The sequence below is a fragment of the Lactuca saligna genome, chromosome 7 (genome assembly GCF_052625555.1).
Source record: "Lactuca saligna cultivar CGN05327 chromosome 7, ASM5262555v1, whole genome shotgun sequence".
NCBI lineage: Eukaryota > Viridiplantae > Streptophyta > Magnoliopsida > Asterales > Asteraceae > Lactuca > Lactuca saligna.
The window spans coordinates 101,137,302-101,162,771 of NC_136423.1; the positions used below are offsets into that span (position 1 = coordinate 101,137,302).

At 40.9% G+C, this 25,470-nt stretch overlaps 1 pseudogene; it reads right to left on the reverse strand.

The window, feature by feature from the left end:
- Positions 1-22,358: 22,358 nt before the first annotated feature.
- LOC145007138 (uncharacterized) lies at positions 22,359-24,876 on the reverse strand (annotated as a pseudogene).
- Positions 24,877-25,470: the final 594 nt, after the last annotated feature.

Here is a 25,470-nt window from a genome sequence, read left to right on the forward strand (position 1 = left end):
TCAGGAGTCGATAGATGAAGTAACCTCTACCACTGGCATTCAACCCGAGGAGGAAACTCCGGTTGAACCGATTGATGAATCCTTACCTCTTAGACGTTCCGATAGAGTTAAAGTTCATCCCTAGTTTTATGGTTTTCATATTACTACCGAAGGGGACACGTATATTAGTGATGGTACACTAGTAAATCATGATGAACCTAATAGCTATAAGGAAGCCATGGCAGGCCTAGAGTCTGCGAAATGGAAAGAGGCAATGGATAGCGAGATCCAATCCATGTACGATAACCAAGTTTGGAATTTGGTTGATTATGTGCCCGGACGTAAGACCGTTGAGTGCAAGTGGATCTTCAAGAAGAAGACCGACGTGGATGGGAACGTACACACATATAAAGCGCGATTGGTTGCGAAGGGCTTTACTCAAACTCCAGGAGTTGACTATGATGAGACCTTCTCACCAGTTGCGAAGATTAAATCTATTAGAGTGGTGCTAGCAATTGCCGCATTTCATGATTATGAGATTTGGCAAATGGATGTCAAGACCGCCTTCCTTAACGGAAAGTTGGCTGAGGATGTTTACATGGCTCAGCCAGAGGGGTTTGTGAATCCGAAGCATCCAAATAGAGTGTGTAAGCTTGAGAAGTCCATTTATGGACTTAAGCAAGCATCTTGCAGATGGAATCTTTGCTTCGATGAGAAAATCAAAGAGTTTGGATTTGTACGAAGCGAAGACGAATCTTGTGTATATGTCAAAGCCAGTGGGAGTGTAGTAAGATTTCTCGTTCTATATGTCGATGACATATTACTCATAGGAAACGACATCCCGACTCTGCAGGAAGTCAAGTCCTAGCTCGGGAAGTGTTTCGCTATGAAGGACCTCAGAGAGGCTTCTTACATTTTGGGAATAAGGATAGTAAGAGAAAGAAGTAAGAGACTAATTGGACTTAGTCAGAATACTTACTTAGAGAAGGTACTAAAACGTTTTAGTATGGAAAACTCAAAGAAGGGAGAACTACCGATACAAGGAAATGCCAAGTTGAGTAAGACTCAAAGTCCGAGTACTGAAGCTGAAATAGCAGAAATGAGCCGAGTACCGTACGCTTCCGCAGTTGGCTCAATCATGTACGCTATGACTTGTACTCGCCCTGATGTAGCCTTCGCTTTGAGCATGGTTAGCAGATATCAAGGGAACCCTGGCAAAGCACATTGGATTGCGGTGAAGAACATCCTTAAGTACCTTCGGAGGACGAAAGAATGGTTCTTAGTCCTTGGAGGGAGTGATAACTTGAAGGTGCGAGGGTATAGTGATGCCAGTTTTCAGACCGATAGGGACAACTACCGTTCGCAGTCGGGCTGGGTCCTTACCCTAAATGGAGGAGCAGTAACTTGGAAGAGTTACAAGCAAGAAACCGTAGCTGATTCAACGTGCAAATCAGAGTACATCGCAGCGAGCGAAGCGTCGAAGGAGGCGATATGGCTAAAGAAATTCATTGGTGATCTTGGAGTTGTGCCTGCCATAAAGGAGCCCATGGAGATTTTCTGTGATAACGAAGGTGCAGTTGCCTTGACCAAGGAACCGAGGGATCATGGTAGGTCAAGACATATCGACAAAAAATATCACTTCATTAGACATCGTGTAGAAGAAGGACAACTCATAGTTAAGAGGATATCATCAGAAGATAACCCAGCAGATTCGCTTACGAAGGGACTGAGTAGGGTTAAGCACTTGCAGCATGCTAGGAGTATTGGGCTGAAGGATGATATTAGTATAGATTAGATGGTATTAGAAACATATAATAGATAAATGTAATTAACATTTGATGATTAAATAAAGGAGTTTTATTTATAAGTAAAGTTACTGTCATATGTTAATTGTTTAACTATTGTTTCACTTTGCATGTTTTGACTTCCAGAATAATTGAATTTATTAGGAATAATCGAATTATTCAAATTGTCCACATCGTTCATATGTTGGAAGTAGATATGAATGAAGATTGTCATGAATTGGTGTGTAGATTGTCTAAATGGTGTTAGACATAGCAAAGGGTTGCTGCAACGTTCATGAGTGCTTATGAACTGGTTTTGAGCATTGGAATAAACCCGCGCTTGCTGGAATTACTTTATGGAATACGATATAAAAGGTGATCGCAAGACGATAATATCATATAGTCTTAAAACCTAGATATATGGTTTATTATTTGTTAATTGATTGTACATTGATAATGCGAAAACGCATCAGTAACTTGGTGTTATAAAACGCATTGTTGTGTATAGTTGGTTAATGAATAAGTAAATGCATATAAGTCGAAGTTTATCTGTAAATTTTATCCTAAGAGGGTAGAAGAGATATCTTGGCCACTCGATGATTTGATTTGACTTATGTGCCGGGCCCGGTCAGAACTGAATTGATGTGTTTGATTAAGTTCTATGTCGAATAAATCGGAGATCGAGAAATCAAATGCTAGACTAACCATTCCATAGGATTGTCAGCATGATATCTAACAGAGGACTGTACAATCCCTTATCTAAAGGACAAGATTGATTAGATCAGAGTTTGATAGCGTCTTTGAGAGCTACGATTGCAAACCGAATTGTACTTGTATAGTTACTAGACTTATCCAAGTGGGAGACTGTTGGAATAGTGTCTAAGGCTGCAACTATATTAGGCAAGTATTTGACCCGGTTGTGCATGGTCCTTTTGGGTTGCCTTCACCATAGCAACTCGATGGATGTTTTCTTAAGAGAGAGTAAATATTATAAGGAATAATATATGGTTATTTGATTAATATAAGTCATAGATTAATTGGAATTAATTTGGTGACTTAAAGAGATTAATTAAATAAGAGGGTATAAACTGTCAATTGTTTGATAGTTACACTTTAGACTATAAATCCTTATCCAAGATAGGATGGACGATTTCTAGGGCTTGGATAATCCAAAATCGTCCATAGGGTTATCAAGGAAAGGATATGGATCAACTTAAAGTCTAAGTTATCCAATTAGGGTTAAAGCTTTAATCCTTAAGGAGTCTACAAGTATAAATAGACCCTAGGGGTGAGGGAATTTGACACACCATCTAAAGTAGAGATACTCTGGCCGAATTCCTCCCCTCTCCTCTCTCCTAAATCATCTTTCTTGCTATTGGTGTTTGTAATCCATTAGAGGAGTGACATTTGTGACTCTAGAAGCTCCAAGACAACAAGATCATCAAGGAATCCAAAGGTATGATTCTAAATCTATTTCAATGTTGTTATTTAACCTAATTAGCCATTAGAAGTCTTGGATTCAAAGCATGTTTAATTAGAAAGCCTAGATCCGAGCATTAGGGTTTTGCATGCGCACATAGGAAAGTTCTTATGGCTAAAACCCAACAGTTAAGTCGTTAGTGGAGCGTGTGTGGTTAACCGACAGACTAATCTGGACCGACAGTGCGTGGAAAAGAGTAGCTTGATGTTAATTATAGATCAATGGAACATGTGTGGTTAACCGACACATTGATTAGGTGGTTGTAACATTGGATGTAACGGCCCAAAAATCAAGGGTAAAAATTTCATTTTTAATATAGCCAAAACATAGATAACATCTATTCCAAACATTCCAAAACATAGCTAGTTAAACATTTATCAGAGTTCATCCCAAAATCATTGATTGCGGAAAAGATGGGTGTGTGCATTGCGATCAAGCCGGACCCCTTTATTTCCAAACTGATGATACCTAAAACAATAAACAAAACTGTAAACACTAAGCTTAGTGAGTTCCCCAGAGCATACCCCACACATAATCCACATAATCAAATAATCCATATTATCTATAATAGCTACATAATCCATATAAGCCATGCATACAACATATAGGGATGTCGTGAGCTTGTTGTGACAACCCAATATTTCAAGTCAATGTAATGACCTAAAAGTCAAGGATTGTAACCTACCTTTGATATAATAAAAATAGCATCAAATTCGGAATTAACTTACAAATTCGGTAATATTTGGAACGTAAAGCATATAATACTAAGTCTTTCCATAATCCTTTATGAAGACTTATCAAGAATTTCGTATTTTAACTTATGGCAGAATCATGTCGCCAAGAAGGAATCCCCGACGCTTCAATACTATAGGATCACCACCTCCACCTCCACCACCACCCCTATCAATGGACAATGCTGTTTTTCAGGTTGCCGTAACGACTGCCGTAACAGTAGCAATGGCACAAATGAGCGACAACGGGTCGGGAGGAGGAATAAATAGCTCTACTAATGGCTAACACCAAGGTCATTCCAGGGAATGCACTTACAAGGACTTCACCAACAACAAAACCGTATCCTTTAATGGGACTGGAGGAGTCATGTCTCTATCCCAATGGATAGAGAAAGCGGAAGCAGTATTCGAGATCTTCTCATGCCAAGAAGGGAGCAAAGTAGCCCTAACGTGGTGGAATGGCCATGTCAAGTCACTAAATCTAGTAATGGCTAACTCCATGGGCTGGGTAAACCTGAAACAAATGCTCATGCAAGAGTACTGCCCAAGAGGCGAAGTACATAAGCTCGAGCAAGAGCTTTGGGGCCTTACTATGGTAGGCTCGGACATAACAACCTATACCAATAGGTTCAGTAACTTAGCAATACTTTGCCTTGGAATGGTTGCTATAGAGAGCAAGAAGATCGAGAGATATATTTAGAGATTGTCACCCAAGATTCGAGGAAGTGTACTAGCTTCCAAGCCCGTTACTTTATATAGTGCCAAACAGTTGGCACAGTCCCTCGTTGACCATGGTGTCTGCCAAGGATTCATGACTGCTATTCCAAAGCAAACCACAGAGAGAAACAACAACAACAACAACAATCCAACAAAAACAATAAGAAGAAGTTTTGGAACAAAAGGAAGGGTCAACCTTCACAAGAAACTTCCAAGAAACAGGAAATAGTGGTAGTTCATGCCGCTACTACTCCCACCGTTGTTCCTGTCACCCTTACACCAGCAAAGCAATATGCTGGAAACCTACTAAAGTGCAGCAAATGCAATTTCTATCACTACAGAAATTGTTGGGTGATGCACTGTAATAACTGCAACAGGAAAGGGCATACTGCCCGTTTCTGTAAGGTACCGACACAACCAATCACCCAAGTTCCTGGAGTCGGTGTGGGCCAAGCGTGTTATGGGTGTTGTTTAGCTGGGCACTACAAGAGAGATTTCCCTAAGGCAAGGAACGCTGGCGGCATAGGAAGAGTGCTAGAAATAGGGCAGAACGAAGCAACGGATGATCCCATGGTGGTTACGGGTACGTTTCTCCTCAATAGCGCTTATGTATGCATACTCTTTGACTGTGGTGCGGAGAGGAGTTTTGTGAGCCATGAATTCAAACACTTACTTAAACAAAGCCTCCAATCACTTAATAAGATATTTACAGTAGAAATGACAAATGGTATGACAGAAAGCACAAATGATATGTACATAGGCTGCATGCTAGATTTAAATGAACACCCATTCCAAATCGATCTAATGTCGATCACTATAAGAAGCTTTGATGTCATCATCGGTATGGATTAGTTAAGCCTTCACCATGCCGATATAATTTGTCACGAAAGGGCTGTTCACCTTAATTTGCCAAATAACCAAACTCTTATCATTTATGGGGATAAACCCAGTACCAATTTACAAATCATCTCTTGCATCAAAGCCCAAAAATACTTACGCAAGGAATACCATGCTTTCCTAGACCACGTGGTAGATAAGGAAAAAGAAACGAAGGATATCAAGGACATTCCAAAAGTCTGCGATTTCCCCGATGTCTTCCCTAAAGATATTCCAGGAGTTCCACCAGAACGTCAAGTCGAGTTCAGAATCGACTTGATTCCCAGAGCTACCCTAGTAGCAAAATCGCCGTACCGTCTAGCCTCGGCAGAGATGCAGGAATTATCCAGCCAACTAAACAAGCTACTCAATAAAGGATTCATTAGGCCGAGCTTCTCACCTTGGGGAGCACCACTCCTGTTCGTAATGAAGAAGGATGGATCTTTTCGTATGTGCATTGACTACGAGAAATAAACAAGCTCACAATCAAGAACCGATATCCACTACCGCGCATAGACGATCTGTTCGACCAACTCCAAGGAGCAAGCTACTTCTCAAAGGTCGATTTAAGATCTGGGTATCATCATCTGCGATACCTGGAAGGAGATGTTCCTAAGACGGCCTTCTGAACTCGTTATGGTCACTATGAGTTTGTAGTGATGCCCTTTTGATTAACAAATGAACCGACGGTGTTCATGTATTTAATGAACTAAGTATGTAGTTCTTTCCTAGACAAATTTGTGATCGTTTTCATAGATGATATACTCATCTATTCGAAGAGTAAAGAGGAACATAGTCAACACCTCCGACAGGTCTTGGAAACATTGACGGCAAAGAAGTTATATGCAAAATTCTCGAAGTGCGAATTTTGGATTCGGAAAGTAGATTTCCTTGGTCATGTGGTCAGCAAAGAAGGGATACATGTGGACCCTTCAAAAATCAAGGCATTTGAGAAGTGGTCAGCTCCAAGAACTCCAACAGAATTTCCGACAATTCTTGGGCCTTGGTGGCTATTACCGAAGATTCATACAAAACTTCTCAAAAATTGCAAAACCACTCACCTCCCTGACTCAGAAGGGTGTAACCTACAACTGGGAAGAAAAGAAAGACGTTGCATTCCAAACACTGAAACAATCCCTATGCATCACACCTATATTATCCCTGCCATCAGAAACAAAAGAATTTGTGGTCTACTGCGGTGCATCAAACCAAGGTATTGGATGTGTTCTAATGCAACGAGGAAAGGTCAACGCATACGCCTCGAGACAACTCAAGACACAAGAAGTCAACTACACTACCCACAATTTAGAACTGGGAGCAGTCGTTTTTTCCCTAAAGATCTGGAGGCACTATCTTTATGACATGAAATGAAAAATCTTCACCGATCATAAGATCCTTCAACACATTCTCAACCAAAAAAACTCAACATGAGACAGAGACAATATGTTGAACTACTGAGCGATTACGAATGCGAGATTCGTTATCATCTGGGAAAATGTAACAACCCGTTATTTCAAGTCAGTAAAAATCGAGTCCTGTAACCTCTTTGAGAAAGGAATTAGAATATCATCGAAAAATGAAGTATTCAAAAACTCTATTTGGAGTACACTATGTGGTAGGTATCGTCTTAAGGTTTCCAAACATATAAATGACACAAAAATTCGAGTTATAACGAAGAAGTTATGATCATTCTAAGTTTTCCGACAAAGACCGGTAATACGAAGTTGCGTAAAAACGCAAAGTTTCAATAAAACACTTTTCGACCTTAGGTGTCTAAATGAAAGTCGTAGATATCGTTAAACTACAAAAATGCATAAAAAGAACGCTCAAATCGGACATCGTATGAATAAGTTATGAATTTTTAAAGAAATTCCTTAATCACGTCATTTTAATAAATAAATAATAAAAATAATTCCGGAATTTGCCAACGGAATCTAAATAAAAGTTGTAGATCGTAGTCTCACCTTCGCGGGGATATAAAGAACGTCAAAAACGGAGTTCGTATGAAGGAGATATGAATTTTCGATGTTTGATAGATAATTTATATATAATTTTTATTAAAACTTCGGTATTATCCGAAGGGGAGTCAGCGTCCTCATCCGAGGTACGCGCTGCGTACCCCTGTACGCCCCGCGTACCCGAGGAACTTGGCCTCAAACCGTCAACGTCGCCCTATGCGAGGCATCCGACCCGCCCGTCCGACCCGCCGTCCCATCCGACCCGACTGCCTGAGCCATCCCATCCGAGGCCGAGGCAGTCGAGGCTTCGGTCACGCATGACGTACGCGTACGTGCTGCGTACGAGGCCTCTCAGGCCCCCTATAAATAGCATGCGAGGGTTCCCGGGAAAATGCCCCATTCTCTCTCCTTTTTCTTGCGATTTACCTCGTTTTCCGTGCTCGCACTACCCCGAAGCCCTGGTCATTTTGTGCAAGTCCCGAAGGTCGATTTTACTCCCGAGGAATCCCGAGATTTCCGAGAGAAATCCATTTCCCGAGACAAAACTCTGCCCGATTTTCCATCTTGCTATCTTCAAGCTTTCAAGTGAGTTCATACCCCTTTCAAACACACTTTAAATACATTTTAATGCTTTTATACTCTTTTAGGGGGGGAATACAAGTAAACATACGGTTATTATCGTGTATTTTATAAAGTTTCACTTCACTTGTTTTATCAAATAAATCACTTGAAACTCATTACTATTATGGAAAACTCTTGTCATACTTTGCGTGCATTAGACATTATACAAAGTATATAATGATTTCAAAGTACCTTTCATTGTTAAGTCGTTTTATACATTCTAAAAACTTATGATTTTGCTTTGTCAAACATTGTGAAAAAGGATAAACTTTGCATACAAAACTATCACTTTAATACCGACTTAGTTGAGAATCCATGAGACGTGTATATCTTCAAACGTTACTTTTCTTTATAAGAAAGTAATGCTACAAGTCCTGTCTATAACCAGAGTCTCCCGTTCGGAGAACGTGTCAAATGTGTATAGATCTATACGGGAAGTCATGATCCCGCGCCCTGACTGTTAGCTACAGTCCGTCTTTTGGGGTGACAGTTGTCATAACGCTGCGACGCCTGAAGAACGTCGTTACAGGCATATTATGTTTAGTATGGTTATAAAACTCATCGGATATACAATTATTATGGTATTGTGCTTTTATGAACGAGTAGCTATTAAAGCTATTCTTCATCTAACAAATGCGATCTTCGTATAGCTTTATTATATAAAACTACGACACAACTTTTGAACGTCGGTTTCTTGCGATTTTCGGTCTTAGAGGCTGCCATTTATGTTAGGAAAATAAGGGTTTTTCCTGCATACAAACCAAACAACTAATAGGAAAATAAGGGATTTTCCTGGTGCAATTATTTACAACTTATAACACGAACATTCATATGCATTTCATACTTTTATAAGAAAATAAGGGTTTTTCTTGGAAAACACAACAACTCGTATCTCAACCGTTAGGGAAAATATGGGATTTTCTGGATCTAATACATTCACTTTCAACACAACAAATCACAACTCTTTACATTTGAAATGCTGCGTTTTCTAGAAAACATACACCCATTTTGGAATGGCATCCAATTTTTCTAAACTACTTATGAACTCACCAACTTAATTGTTGAAACTTTTTCTTTGAAATAACTTGTATTCTCAGGGAACCGCTAAGCAGGTTTGGGAATCAACTTTTGGGATTAACGCGCTGGCGTTAATTACTTCTTTTGAATGATGTTTATGTATTTATCTTTTGAACATGTAATGAATACATCTATGTAAACATCTTGGAAACTTTAATATATATGGTGGTGTGTACTTTCCTTTCTATGAACTGTTATGATACTAAATATGACGTCCTCCGCCCCCGAACGTTTCCGCCGTTCTGGTTTGGGGGTGTGACAGATTGGTATCAGAGCTTTGTTTATAGGGAATTAAGTATATCAAAACCATTCCTTTTTGATATACAACTATAAACTCAACTGGGCAAAAACACTCTGAGAAAAATTCATACTTTTGAAAGTAAATCTAATTAGTTTTAAGGTAAGCATGCACTCATTTTTATACTAATAACAGTTTCATAGTAAATAACTTTAGAAGTATTATAAATAAGTTGTGCAGTACAGGTACGCCTTGGGACATGTAATCGGAATTGGGAAGAATATAGCCTGATCAACTATATTTGTCCAAGAGCCGACTAACGTATGCCAAGGAGTGTCTGCAATGGACAACAAATTTAAAACTTACCAAAAGCATATCGCTAAAGAATACTGAGGGAGTATTCGAGTGCCGTCAACCATTAAATTCAAGGGTAAGTTTCATGTGCTCTAGCTTATAGTAAACTTTTAACTCTATTCTCGTACAGTCTAAATGGCGGGATTCCATCACCCCAATGACCCCTACTACCCCAACCAAGGTAATGGAGGGTGGATCGAAGAAGATCCTGAAGAAGACGAAGAGCCTATAGAGTTGGAGGGAGGGGATGACTCTGGCACGGATTCGGAGCCAGAAATTATAAATCCACCAATCCCACAATCTACCATCCACGTGAGGAATTTCCAAGGACCCACTCCAGTGTGGGGAAGTCACCTCCATCATTGGAGCCAACAACAAAGCTTACGCCCTCCCTACGGCATGTGCCGAGACTTCTATGATGTGAGAGGCGGGGGATCAGCCGACCGAGCACTTCCGGTCATGGTTGGCAAACTTGCCAATCAGTGTTATCAATCCGGAGTGCAAGCCAACCGAATCTGAGAGGTCAATGTGGAAGTACAAATCCACACGGCCGATATCAACCGCCTAGAGTTGTTGCAGAACGACATCCACATTCGCGCCGAAGCATTTCAAGCACAAGCAAATGCGGCCTTCACAGAATTAAGAGAACAACAAGCTGCGTTTGATAGACGCCTCATGGAGTCAAAGCAGTCCGACACAGAGTCGAGCTCCAAACGCAAAGCGCACCGTAAGTAGTACTTGCCCGACTCTCAAATTTTGTTATAAATTAGGACTTCGGATAAAAGTATTATTTTCTTTAAATTGTTCTGTAATCGAAGGCCTTTAGAAAGGCCAAGAACTTTTAATATATATGGTGGTGTGTACTTTCCTTTCTATGAACTGTTATGATACTAAATATGACGTCCTCCGCCCCCGAACGTTTCCGTCGTTCTGGTTTGGGGGTGTGACAGATTGGTATCAGAGCTTTGTTTATAGGGAATTAAGTATATCAAAACCATTCCTTTTTGATATACAACTATAAACTCAACTGGGCAAAATGACTGGGTCTGACCTAGTCACCTACACAGCTAGGTTCAACGACCTCGCTGCACTGTGCCCTACCATGGTCAACCCAGAATCAAAGAAGGTTGAAAGGTACATTTGGGGGTTGTCACCCCAGATTCAAGGGCATGTCCTAGCTTCCGGCCCTGTTACCTACAACAGCGCTAAATGCCTGGCTCAGCGACTCATCGACCACGGAGTAAAACCCAGTATCATTTCAACAACCGCAAACCCACCTAGGGAGGCTCAGGGCCAGAGTAGGCCTTGGAACAAAAGGAGGGGACAAACTCTCCAGGAAAACCCCAAGAAACAACAAGTAATAGCGACCCACGCTATGACTGTACCTGTGAACCATGTCCCCACAAGCTCATATAATGGGAAACTTCCTAAGTGCAACCGATGCAGCTTCCACCACCATGGTCCTTGCCATGATCTTCAATGCACCAAGTGTAATAAGAAGGGACATACAGCCTGCTATTGTAAAGGGAAAATCCAACCATCCGTCCCCACTACTATACCGGGGTAAGCCGCGCCTGCTTTGAGTGCGGAGACACGGGGCACTACCGCAGGGACTTCCCAAAGGCAAACAACCGGAATACCGGCGGAAGGGGCCGAGCTTTCGCAATGGGACAAGATGAAGCCATTGCAGACCCTACTGTTGTTACGGGTACGTTTCTTCTCGATAACTCGTATGCATGCATTTTGTTTGATAGTGGAGCGGAAAGGAGTTTTGTGAGTCACGAATTTAAAGGCCTGCTAAAATCAATACCACAATCATTAAGTGAACCATTCATAATAGAAATGGCCAACGGGAAAACCGAAGGCACTAAGGAGATATACTTAAACTGCACCCTAACTTTAAACGATAATCCCTTTTCAATCAACCTCATGCCAGTCTCGATTAAGAGTTTCGATGTCATCATTGGCATGGATTGGCTGAGTTCTCATCATGCGGACATTCTATGTTACGATAAGGCCGTTCGCCTTAATCTGCCAACCGGCGAAACTTTCATTGTCTTGGGCAACAAACCAAGTACCACTCTTCGTATCATCTCAAGTATCCAAGCTCGGAAATGCCTACGCAAGGAGTGCCACGCGTTCTTGGCACATGTTGTAGATGTGAAACGCGAAGTCCAAGAAATCAAGAGTGTGCCCGACGTACGCGATTTTCCCGACGTTTTTCCTGAGGACCTTCCGGGAATACCACCTGCGAGACAAGTTGAGTTCCGAATCGATCTGGTTCCCGGAGCTACCCCAGTAGCCAAAGCACCCTATCGATTAGCCCCGGCAGAGATGCAAGAGCTATCCAGCCAACTGAATGAACTACTTGGAAAAGGATTCATCAGGCCGGGCTTCTCGCCATGGGGAGCACCCGTACTGTTCGTGAAAAAGAAGGATGGATCATTCAGAATGTGCATCGACTACCGAGAACTCAACAAATTTACCATCAAGAACCGATACCCCCTACCCCCAATCGATGACTTATTCGACCAACTCCAAGGAGCCAACTACTTCTCCAAGATTGATCTGAGGTCGGGATATCACCAGCTGCGAGTCCTGGAGAGTGATATTCCCAAGACGGCCTTCCGAACACGATACGGACATTACGAGTTCGTAGTGATGCCGTTCGGACTAACCAATGCCCCGGCCGTATTCATGGATCTAATGAATCGGGTATGTCGTCCATTCTTGGATAAATTCGTGATAGTATTCATAGACGACATACTCATTTATTCAAAGAATAAAGAAGAGCATGGTCAACATCTGAGGCAAGTTTTAGAGACGTTACGGACTGAGAGACTGTATGCAAAATTCTCAAAATGTGAATTTTGGATTAGAAAGGTGGACTTCCTCGGTCACGTGGTCAGCAAGGAAGGAATCCATGTGGATCCATCAAAAATCAAGGCTATCAAAAACTGGTCTGCACCAACTACACCAACAGAAATTCGCCAATTTCTAGGTCTTGCTGGTTATTACCGAAGGTTCATCCAGAATTTCTCCAGCATCGCAAAGCCTCTTACCGCCTTAACCCAGAAAGGTGTGACCTACAACTGGGGAGAAAAGCAAGATGCTGCATTTCAGACTTTGAAACAGGCCCTTTGCAGTGTGCCCATCCTTTCTCTCCCAGAAGGGACCGAAGATTTTGTGGTGTATTGCGACGCTTCGAAGCAAGGGCTGGGCTGTGTACTAATGCAGAGGGGAAAGGTTATTGCATATGCCTCATGACAACTGAAAACGCATGAGGTCAATTACACCACTCATGATTTAGAACTTGGGGCGGTGGTCTTCGCTCTTAAAATCTGGAGACACTACCTATATGGTACCAAATGCACTATCTTTACAGACCACAAGAGCCTACAACACATCTTCGACCAGAAGGAGTTGAACATGAGACAACGATGTTGGGTCGAATTGCTCAACGACTACGAATATGAGATTCGCTATCATCCAGGAAAGGCTAACATCGTGGCAGATGCCCTTAGTCGTAAGGAGTACTCTGGCCGAAGAGTGAAGTCATTAGCCATGTCAATCCATTCGCACCTGTCGACACAAGTCAAGGAAGCTCAAATAAAGGCCCTGAAACCCGAAAACGTGACAAGTGAGACCCTTAGGGGAATGGACAAGAATTTAGAAATCAAGAGTGACGGAGCATGCTACCTCATGAACCGAATATGGACGCCCAAGTTTGGTGGACTTAGAGAGGTAGTTATGTGCGAGGCACACAAGACTCCATACTCCGTACACCCCGGGTCAGACAAGATGTATCAAGATCTCAAACAACTCTACTGGTGGCCAAACATGAAAGCAGAGATCGCTACATATGTGAGCAAGTGTTTGACTTGCGCCAAGATCAAAATAGAACACCAGAAACCCTCAGGACTACTCCAACAACCTGAAATTCCTGAGTGGAAATGGGAGCAGATTTCCATGGACTTCATAACGACACTGCCCAAAACTCAGGGTGGCCAAGATACTATTTGGGTAATCATCAATAGATTAACCAAGTCCGCTCATTTCCTACCGATCAAAGAAACTGATAAAATGGAAAAGCTATCGAGAATCTACATCCAAGAGATCGTACGACTCCATGGAGTGCCAATGTCTATCATCTCGGATAGAGACAGCAGATTCACGTCTAGATTCTGGCAATCATTGCAAAAATCCATGGGAACAAGATTGGACATGAGTACAGCCTATCACCCCCAAACTGACGGACAGAGCGAAAGAACGATCCAAACCTTGGAAGACATGTTACGAGCATGTGTAATCGACTTTGGTAAAGCATGGGATGTTCACTTACCTTTGGTTGAGTTCTCTTATAACAATAGTTATCATACTAGTATCAATACTGCTCCATTTGAAGCCCTTTACGGTCGTAAGTGCAGATCACCTATGTGCTGGACGGAAGTGGGCGACACACAACTAGCAAACGGTCTAGTCCCTGATAGCACCCTCACTGGTCCAGAGATCATCAGATAAACTACTGAAAAGATCATGCAAATACGAGAACGACTGAAATCCTCGAGGGATAGGCAAAAGAGCTATGCCGACAAAAGACGTAAACCCTTGGAATTTCAGATTGGCGATCGGGTACTATTGAAGGTCTCACCCTGGAAGGGAATGATACGCTTTGGAAAGCGTGGGAAGCTAAATCCTAGGTACATTGGACCCTTCGAAATCATTTCAAGGGTTGGTCCAGTAGCCTACAAACTCCGACTTCCAATAGAGCTTAACAAAGTACATCCAGTATTCCACGTATCAAACCTGAAGAAGTGTTTGTCCGACGAAACACTTGTAATTCCACTCGATGAGATCGAACTAAATGAAAATCTTAACTTTGTGGAAGAACCCGTCGAGATCATGGATAGGGAAGTTAAACGAACTAAACAGAGTCGCATTCCAATAGTAAAGGTCCGATGGAATGCTAAGAGGGGACCTGAGTTCACGTGGGAACGAGAAGATCAAATGCAACAGAAGTATCCACATCTCTTCCCCAGCCCCTAAGACTCTTCTTTTGTATTAAAATTTCGAGACGAAATTCCCTCTAACGGGGGGATGATGTAACAACCCGTTATTTCAAGTCAGTAAAAATCGAGTCCTGTAACCTCTTTGAGAAAGGAATTAGAATATCATCGAAAAATGAAGTATTCAAAAACTCTATTTGGAGTACACTATGTGGTAGGTATCGTCTTAAGGTTTCCAAACATATAAATGACACAAAAATTCGAGTTATAACGAAGAAGTTATGATCATTCTAAGTTTTCCGACAAAGACCGGTAATACGAAGTTGCGTAAAAACACAAAGTTTCAATAAAACACTTTTCGACCTTAGGTGTCTAAATGAAAGTCGTAGATATCGTTAAACTACAAACATGCATAAAAAGAACGCTCAAATCGGACATCGTATGAATAAGTTATGAATTTTTAAAGAAATTCCTTAATCACATCATTTTAATAAATAAATAATAAAAATAATTCCGGAATTTGCCAACGGAATCTAAATGAAAGTTGTAGATCGTAGTCTCACCTTCGCGGAGATATAAAGAACGTCAAAAACGGAGTTCGTATGAAGGAGATATGAATTTTCGAAGTTTGATAAATAATTTATATATAACTTTTATTAAAACTTCGGTATTATCCGAAGGGGAGTCAGCGTCCTCATCCGAGGTACGCGCTGCGTACCCCTGTACGCCCCACGTACCCGAGGAACTTGGCCTCAAACCGTCCACGTCGCCCTATGCGAGGCATCCGACCCACTCGTCCGACCCGCCGTCCCATCCGACCCGACTGCCTGAGCCGTCCCATCCGAGGCCGAGGCAGTCGAGGCTTCGGTCACGCATGACGTACGCGTACGCGCTGCGTACGAGCGTACGCCCCGCGTACGAGGCCTCTCAAGCCCCCCTATAAATAGCATGCGAGGGTTCCCGGGAAAATGCCCCATTCTCTCTCCTTTTTCTTGCGATTTACCTCGTTTTCCATGCTCGCACTACCCCGAAGCCCTGGTCATTTTGTGCAAGTCCCGAAGGTCGATTTTACTCCCGAGGAATCCCGAGATTTCCAAGAAAAATCCATTTCCCGAGACGAAACTCTGCCCGATTTTCCATCTTGCTATCTTCAAGCTTTCAAGTGAGTTCATACCCCTTTCAAACACACTTTAAATACATTTTAATGCTTTTATACTCTTTTAGGGGGGGAATACAAGTAAACATACGGTTATTATCGTGTATTTTATAAAGTTTCACTTCACTTGTTTTATCAAATAAATCACTTGAAACTCATTACTATTATGGAAAACTCTTGTCATACTTTGCGTACATTAGACATTATACAAAGTATATAATGATTTCAAAGTACCTTTCATTGTTAAGTCGTTTTATACATTCTAAAAACTTATGATTTTGCTTTGTCAAACATTGTGAAAAAGGATAAACTTTGCATACAAAACTATCACTTTAATACCGACTTAGTTGAGAATCCATGAGACGTGTATATCTTCAAACGTTACTTTTCTTTATAAGAAAGTAATGCTACAAGTCCTGTCTATAACCAGAGTCTCCCGTTCGGAGAACGTGTCAAATGTGTATAGATCTATACGGGAAGTCATGATCCCGCGCCCTGACTGTTAGCTACAGTCCGTCTTTTGGGGTGACAGTTGTCATAACGCTGCGACGCCTGAAGAACGTCGTTACAGGCATATTATGTTTAGTATGGTTATAAAACTCATCGGATATACAATTATTATGGTATTGTGCTTTTATGAACGAGTAGCTATTAAAGCTATTCTTCATCTAACAAATGCGATCTTCGTATAGCTTTATTATATAAAACTACGACACAACTTTTGAACGTCGGTTTCTTGCGATTTTCGATCTTAGAGGCTGCCATTTATGTTAGGAAAATAAGGGTTTTTCCTGCATACAAACCAAACAACTAATAGGAAAATAAGGGATTTTCCTGGTGCAATTATTTACAACTTATAACACGAACATTCATATGCATTTCATACTTTTATAAGAAAATAAGGGTTTTTCTTGGAAAACACAACAACTCGTATCTCAACCGTTAGGGAAAATATGGGATTTTCTGGATCTAATACATTCACTTTCAACACAACAAATCACAACTCTTTACATTTGAAATGCTGCGTTTTCTGGAAAACATACACCCATTTTGGAATGGCATCCAATTTTTCTAAACTACTTATGAACTCACCAACTTAATTGTTGACACTTTTTCTTTGAAATAACTTGTATTCTCAGGGAACCGCTAAGCAGGTTTGGGAATCAACTTTTAGGATTATTGTGATTTTATATGCGCGCCAGGGCAGGTACTGAGGCTGATCGAACTGAAGATAGAAGTCAATAAGTTCCCGGTAAATCTGAGGATATGGTGAAGGAGCTTCAGTGGTTGAATCAAAGCAATGAAAAATGAATGCCTTTTGTGTTATAGGCATATCAAACTATGAATCCCTTGTATTATCACAGTCAAACGAAGTCACAGGTTCCGGCCAGAATGTGCTTGGAGACTCTATGGCTTCTTTGATCAGTGTTTCCCTGGTCCAAGGAGGGAACAATGTCTTCTTGCAACTTAGTGCATCATCCTCTTCTTTCTTCTTTCTTTCTCTGTTTTCAGCTTCCTTAGCGACACGAAGAGTTTCATCAATCTCTTGATCTCAGAAATACTTTATGTGATCCTCATCACTGTCATCATTTTCCACAATAACATGCTTCTTCTTCTCTTTGTTACCAGAACCCAAAGCTACATTATCCTTCGGTTCGGTTTTCACAATCATCTTTGGTTTGTCCACAAGAGGAATCACAAGACCTTCTCCCCCTTGTTGCGGAGTAGACATATTCTCCAAAACACCCTTCATTTCGCGTAATAGTATAAGTGAGGGAAGGAGTTTGGAGGTTAAATGATTGCGAATTGTAAGTGCGAGAATAGGATCGTGAGCCTGAAGCACATTGTGCAACTGAGAAAGAACATCCCCAGCACAACTATGAAAAACGGCTCGTTCGGTTTTTAACAAGGAAACTTCTCGTTCTACCTTGGCAAGTTCGGCTTTTTGTACTGCATTGATAGCAGTCTGTTGAGCAAGATCATCTTGGAGTTGCTTTTCCACCTGGAAGTCATCATGGAGCTTTTCTAACCGGGAGTCAACAAAAGCCAGAAACGTTTTGTTATCAGTAAAAATATCAGAGCGTAGAGTCTCGAACTTGGCTTGTTCCCCTTGAAGAGATTGAGATAGAGAATCAACAGAGGCGGTCACCTTCGCAGAATTTATCTCAGCATGACCCTTGAGAGAGTGAAGAAAAACTTTGGAGTCTTGGATGAGTTCTTTAATATCAGATGTAGCTCATTTTCACAGAGAAGTAGAATCATCCACAACTGCAATGTACTTGTCAATAGACTCATGATATTGATGCAGATCAGTGTCCATAAAAGCTTTCATGACAACATCATTGCACTTCTTATATGTCTCGATCAATGTATCAAGCTTCTCATTAACATTTTTGATCTGTTGCATGGTTGCTAGAGCAGAATCATCTTCCTCACTAGGAATTCGGTAAGGACAATAGTAAGTGGAATCAAATTCAAACTCAGCTCCTCCAAGAACTGGATTAGAGTCACTAGAGGGAGTTGTGGAAATTAGTTCGGTAGTAATTTTAGGCGGATCTTCAGTCTTAGCCCCCACATCAGATGTGTTGACTTTGACCGAAGAATCGGTGGTAAAGGTGATGATAGGTGTAGTGGTGAAGGTGGCTTGGGAAAAAATAGGAGGTGGTAATGGAGTAGTGGTGATAGGAGGAGAACTAACAGGTGGTGGTGGAGCAATTGTAGAAGAGGGTCGAGATATAGGTAGAGGTGGAACCGAATCCTAAACAGTGGATTTGGGTGGAGATGGAGGAGGAGTGGGAATATGGTCATCAACAACCTTTTCTGGAGTTGGAGATCGAGGAGGTGTAGTCCCCTAGGTGAATCTTCGTGTTGTTCTTCCTCGTCCTCACCTGCACACTCCTCATGTTTCTGTTCTAAATGGGAAGGTGAAGGAGTTTGTTTTTTGCAAGCCATTTTCTTTATCTTCTTTGGTGGAGAGGAATCACGTTTGTCAACTTTCCTTTTCTTTGACTTAGTGGGTTTGTCATAGGGATCTTTGGTTGCTTCTTTCTTAACAATTGCTTTCTTCCCTCATTTAGCAGGTTTCTCCACCTCGTTTAAGGAAGCTTGCATCTCAGGAGTCAATTTTCATGGACTCTTGGGAGGAAGCAATTTTTATTCAAAGATAACCCTACTCTCCTGTGAAACAGACCGGTACATTGTCTCCATAATGGAACCATTGTGGGAAAACCTAGTTGGATCAACTACAATGATCTTCTTGGTATGGAAGGAGGAGACAGAGGAGAGTAAAGAATCCTTCATGATCGGAACCTTGAGGGAGATTATTGCCCTTTGAGCGACAATGATCCAAAAATGACCACATGATATTTCAGAATGCTTGGTCGAGGAAGATATACTCTGTACTAGTTTGACCATATCAAGGACCCGTAGTCCAAGTTGATTCCATTATAGAGTCCGTATAGGATCGTCATGAAGCATTTGTTCGACCTGTCAGATCCACCAACACGCTCAGCTAATCCCTTGTGAAGAAGGGTGAGTAACCCATTCCATTGAGGGGGTAAGCAAGATTTCTTGAACTTGGTGAAGGTGGTAAGCACCTCAGTGTAGCCCATCACATAGAACATTGAGAACAATTGATTGGTGGTGATAAAGTCTGGTGAGATGACTAAGGCGTCTACTGCAAGCCCTAGAAGAGAGCAGAATCGTCCTTTGGAAATAGAGGCTTTGTGAGAATGAATCTGAAAGTAGATGCGCTCTTTGATTTTGTCGTAAGTTGTTGTGGAGTATACTTGAGACAGTAGTGACATTGGAACGGATTCCACTTGAGTTAGAGTAATTACAAGAGGGGGATATTTGAGACATTCCACAACTTGAAGCATGTATGGATCATACAGGAATGGAGTCATCTGAATGATCATATCCTGGTTGGGCTTGATCGAAAGCAAGGTCAACGATGCAGTCTGATCATCAAGAGATGAAGAATCCGCCATTATTAAGCTTGTGAAGAAGATGAACAGTTGTTAAAAACACCGGAGTGTTTGAGAGAACTGGAGTGTGGTAAAAGGTACAATAGAGAGAGAACTATTTTATATACAATTGCCATGAGAGAGAAAGAATATGTCATAATGATGAAACGATCTCTGAAAAGGTGCCTGTAAAAGCGGGATTTGACAGCTTGGTTTTCCCAAGATACGCGTCATACGGGGAAGGTTTAGGAGCCATTTCAACTTCACGTGCTCATTTTTGAACTTATCCAAATACACGTTGTAACTTCGTATCCATTCAACTTCTCCTGTCTGGTACGCACTCATGATACAGAAACCTTATTACTTTCATAAATCTGTTAATGGTTAGAGCCGAAAGTAAAAACAACTCACAATGGTCACGAACCTGAGCTTTCAAAAATCAGAAATATTTTTGTGAATTAGTGTGCCAACAAATAAGAAATAAAGAAATCAAGTGTATGGGATGTGAGTGATGTCAAAAATGACATAAAGCTGAGGATCCCAGGAACGAATCTCTTCCTTCAAAGTCAAGAGAGACTTGAAGTGCTTGTGTGGTTTCCCGTGAGAATACGATCAAATGTTTGTTAAGAAACATTGAAAGGCTTCTTTTTATCATAGGCTATATAGGGTGGCTAATCTTCAACTGAACCTCGATACTTGACATAAGACCGAACGTTTGAAGAAGTACTTGTGAGACCAATGTGGTCTATTGAACAAGTAGGTTGGATAGTTTGGAAGTAACAGAATTGATAATAGAAATCTCAAAAAACAAAAAAAAAAACAAAAAAAAACAAACTAAACTGGATCTTTTGGGAAGAAATGTCTTGGTGTTAGACAATTTCACGCAAGAAAAATAAAAGAGTCTTCTTTTGGTAACAAGTGAGTTCTTGAATATAAGTATTCACCGTCAATTCAGCATTGGTGTTGTATTTTGGGTCTCACTTAGCACGTGGTGTATGCATCTAAGATCATAAACACAGAGTTTGTGTAACCATAAACCTCAGTGGTAATTTCTGAGAGTCTCAAGGGTTACATTGATGAATCGAAAGTAGATGGAGAATATATATATATGAGGTGGTTAAAGAGCAGTTTGTACCCTTGCTTTAAAATAGTGACATAGCAGAGAACTCTTGACTCATTTGAGAAGAGTAGGGTAGCTCAGGATTTGAGTGAATGTTACGGCCTAATTGGGAAGAAACGATAGGTACGAATCAAATCATTAAGGCCTCACTCAAAGTTTTAAGAGGCTTTGGTCAACATGCAGCAACATGCTTCTAGGGACACTTAGCTAGTTTATAGTAAAATTGATATACCTACCCCTCCATGAGTTCATATGATGATTATGCACTTGATACCTATTAAGGAAGAAGAGAGAAACAAACCACACACAAAAAAATAAAAAAATAATGAAACAAAATCTTTTTGGATTTTAGCAATTTCTGACAAATAATAAAAACAATAAAAATAGGAAAAAAAAAAACTTTAAAACATGATAGAAATAAAGAAAAGAAGAAAAGAAAAAAAATAATAATAAAATAACAGACGAAAAGAAAGAGTATAAAAAGCTACAACCAACCTACATCTTAAATAATTGAAGCTAAATAAACCGAGCGATCAATTCATTTCAGTTCCAAAAAATGAGGAGCCTAAGTAAGCAGAGCATTCAGTTCATTTCGGTTTCCTAAGATTCCAGAGCCGAAATAGACCGAGCGATCGATTCATTTCGGTTCCCAAAAATTAAGGAGTCGAAATAAGCAGAGCGTTCTGTTCATTTCGGTTCCTAAAAATTCTGGAACCGAAATAGACCGAGCGTTCGCTCTATTTCACTTGCCTAATTTTTCAGAGAGGTTTGAGGATTCGGTACCGACTATGCTTCCATCATTCCCAAACATCGCATAATTTTATTGAAGCTTGCTTCTGGTAATGCTTTAGTGAAAATGTCTGCAAGTCGGTCTGAGGACCTAACGAAATGGACTTCCGCGTTGCCATCTTCAACATGGTCCTTGATGAAATGGTATCTAAGTGCAATATGTTTTGTCTTTGAGTGTTGCACCGGATTGTGACAAATTCTTATCGTGCTTTCAGAGTCACAATAAAGAGGAATCTTCTTCATACTCAGTCCATAGTCTCTAAGTTGATTTTGTATCCAGACTACTTGTGAAGTACACAAATCAGCAGCTATGTATTCTGCTTCGGCTTTTGAGATAGACACACAGGTTTGTTTCTTGGACTGTCAGCTAACTAGTTTGCCATCAAGGAACTGGCATCCTCCAATTGTGCTCTTTCTATCTAGACCACATCTACCCAGATCAGTATCAGAAAAGGCTTGAACAAAGAATCTGGATTTTGCAGGATACCAGAGACCGAGCAATGAGGTTCACTTCAAATAGCAAAAAATATTCTTCACCGCCACCATGTGAGGTTCTCTAGGATTAGCTTGAAACTTGGCACAATAACAGAAAGAAAACATAATGTCCGATCTACTAGCAGTTAGATACATGAGAGATCCCATCATTTGAAGATAGAGAGTCATGTCAACAGCAAGCTTTTCCATAGATGGTGTTAACTTAGTTCCAAACACCATAGGAACCTTCACCTTCGAGTCTCCTGTCATACCAAATTTTGCCAATAAATTCTTCGTGTAGGCCTCCTGGTTAATAAAAATACCTTCTGGTCCCTATCTTATATTCAACCCAACAAAAAAGGTTAATTGGACCCATTGCGCTCATTTCAAATTTAGTCTCCATCAGCTTCCTGAATTCAGCTGTTAAGTTGGGATTCGTGGAGCCGAAGATGATATCATCGTCATAAATCTGAACTATCATTAGATGTTCGCCTTCTTTCTTGGGAAAGAAGGTTGGGTCAACCAAACCTTGCTTTAATTTAGACATTTTTAGAAAGCGAGTTAGTGTTTCATACCAGGCCCTTGGTGCTTGTTTCAGTCCATACACAACTTTATCTAACACATAGCAATGATTAGGGTATTTCTCATTCACGAACCCGGGTGGTTGCTCAACATACACCATTTCTTCTAGTTCTCCATTTAGGAAGGCACATTTCACATCCATCTGAAAGACTTCGAAGTTTTTATGAGCAGCATATGCTAGAAAGATTCGAACCGATTCCAATCTGGCTACAAGAGCGAAGGTCTCCTCATAGTCTATTCCTTCTTCTTGGCAATATCCCTTTACCACCAGTCAGGCCTTATTCATAATAATATTGCCTTCTTTATCCATCTTGTTCCTGAAGACCCATTTCAATCCAACCACAGAAGCATCCTTTGGTGTGGGTATTAGTCTCCAAACTCGATTGTGTTCAAACTCATGGAGTTCATCTTGCATTGCCTGTACCTAATAGCATGATCAAGTGCAGTGTTGACCATCTTTGGTTCGATTTTAAAAACAAACGAATTAAAAATGCAGAATTCAACGTGAGAGAATAATGTAGTTTGTTTCGCTTTCAATTGAGACCGTGTGAGAACCCATTCGGATGATTCACCAATTATCTATGTTTTAGGATGATCCTTAGTCCATTTTGTGAGAGGAGGGTAGTTCAGGTCATAAACAGGATCCAACTCTGCATTAATCTCTTCTTCAAATTCTGATTGATCGTCTTCGTCATTTGTATTTGCATTCTCCCCCTCAAATGGCGAAGTATATTCCGTGTCGGGTTCAGGAGTCTCTCCCTTGGTTGGAGTAGGACGTTCTCTTTCAGTTGGAGAAGGGTTCTCCCCCTCGACTGTACCATCATGAGTTAGTGTTGGATGCTCCCCCTCGCTTGGCAGTTCGGCTGTGTGGGTGACTGATGGACCCTCCCCCTCGAACATTTAGCTTTTGTTTGGAGGATCTGGTGAGGGTTGACCTTCAGCTGGTTTCAAAGGATCTTTTTCCATTTTTTTGTAGCTTCATCGATAATCTTCTTCAGATGGTCGATTTTTTTGTCTGCTGCTTTCGCCTCTGAGAGTATGGCCTTCTCTGGTTCATCGAACAACCTTATGTATTCTTCAACCAAGTTGGAAATGGGAACTGAGACTTTACCTGATTCTGGAAATATTTCCCCAATGATATTCTCGGTTGTCTGATCTTTCCTTATGTAGTTTTCATCAAACGTTATGTAGTAGGTTTCTTCAATCCGTTTGTAGTGTTTATTTAAAACCTTGTAAGCCTTTGAAGTTAGTGAATAGCCAAGAAAAATTCCTTCGTCATCCTTGACATCAAATTTGTTTCGGTTCTCTTTGGAGTTAAAAATGAAGCATTTGGAATCGAACATGTGGAAAAACTTAACATTAGGCTTCCAGTTGTTCAGAATTTCATATGGAGTGATGGCGAATTGCTTGTTAAGTATGGACCGGTTCTGAGTATAGCATGCAGTAACAACTGCATCATCCCAAAAGTATAGAGGGAGTGAAGCGAAGCTTGGCATTGTTCGGGCTGCCTCACACAGGGAAGGGTTTCGTCTTTCAACAATTCCATTCTTTTTTGGGGTATAGGGAGCTGAGAAGTTGTGAGAAATTCCCTTTTCAGCCAGAAAGTCTTCGAACTCTTTATTCTTGAATTCTAGCCTATTATCACTTCGAATGTTCCTCGCCACCTTTCGTAGTTGAAGTTCGACGTGCTTGATGAAAACTTTCAGCTTTGGAGTCGCCTTTGACTTCTGTTTAAGAAAGAATACCCTAGTGAAACGTGAAAAATCATCTACTATAACAAGAATGAACTTACTGCCACGGATGCTTTCAATAGCTGAAGGTACACATAAGTCAATATGTAAAAGTTCAAGTGCTTCAATGATCTTCGTATTGATACGTGTTGGATGGCTCTTTCTGCTCTGTTTACCCATCTCACATGCTGCACACAGGTGTTCCTTATCAAACTTGAGAACCAGAAGACCTCAAACATGATCACCAAGTACCAACTTATTGATATCTTTAAAGTTTAGGTGTGAGAGATGTCGGTGTCATAGCCAGCTTTCATCAGAATTTGCCTTAGACAGTAGGCAAATGGCTAGTTTTCCTTTAATTGGACTGAGGTTTAGGGGGTACATCTCACTTTTTCGTTCAGACTTTACCAAGACTCTATTGGATTGCTTTTCGACAATTTCTGATCCTTCATCATCGAATGAGACTTTCAGCCACGTACCCACAACCAATTGAGATACACTAATGAGATTGTGCTACAATCCTTCCACGTACGCCACTTTTCGAATTGTGAACTCTCCGATGGTTATCATTCCATATCCTTTGATTGTTCCATAAGAGTTATTGTCATACTTCACACATCCACCATCCTTAAGGGACTGAAACTCCCTTAGCTCTTCCTTTCTCCATGTCATGTGACGTGAGTAGCCACTGTCTATGTACCATTCGTCATCGAACTGCTCACCACTTATAACCTGCAAATTTAAGCATATTTAGGAACCCAAAGTCTCTTGGGCCCTGGTGACTTTTCACAGAAAAAGGAACAGCAACAAATATATCGACAAGATAAGTTCTT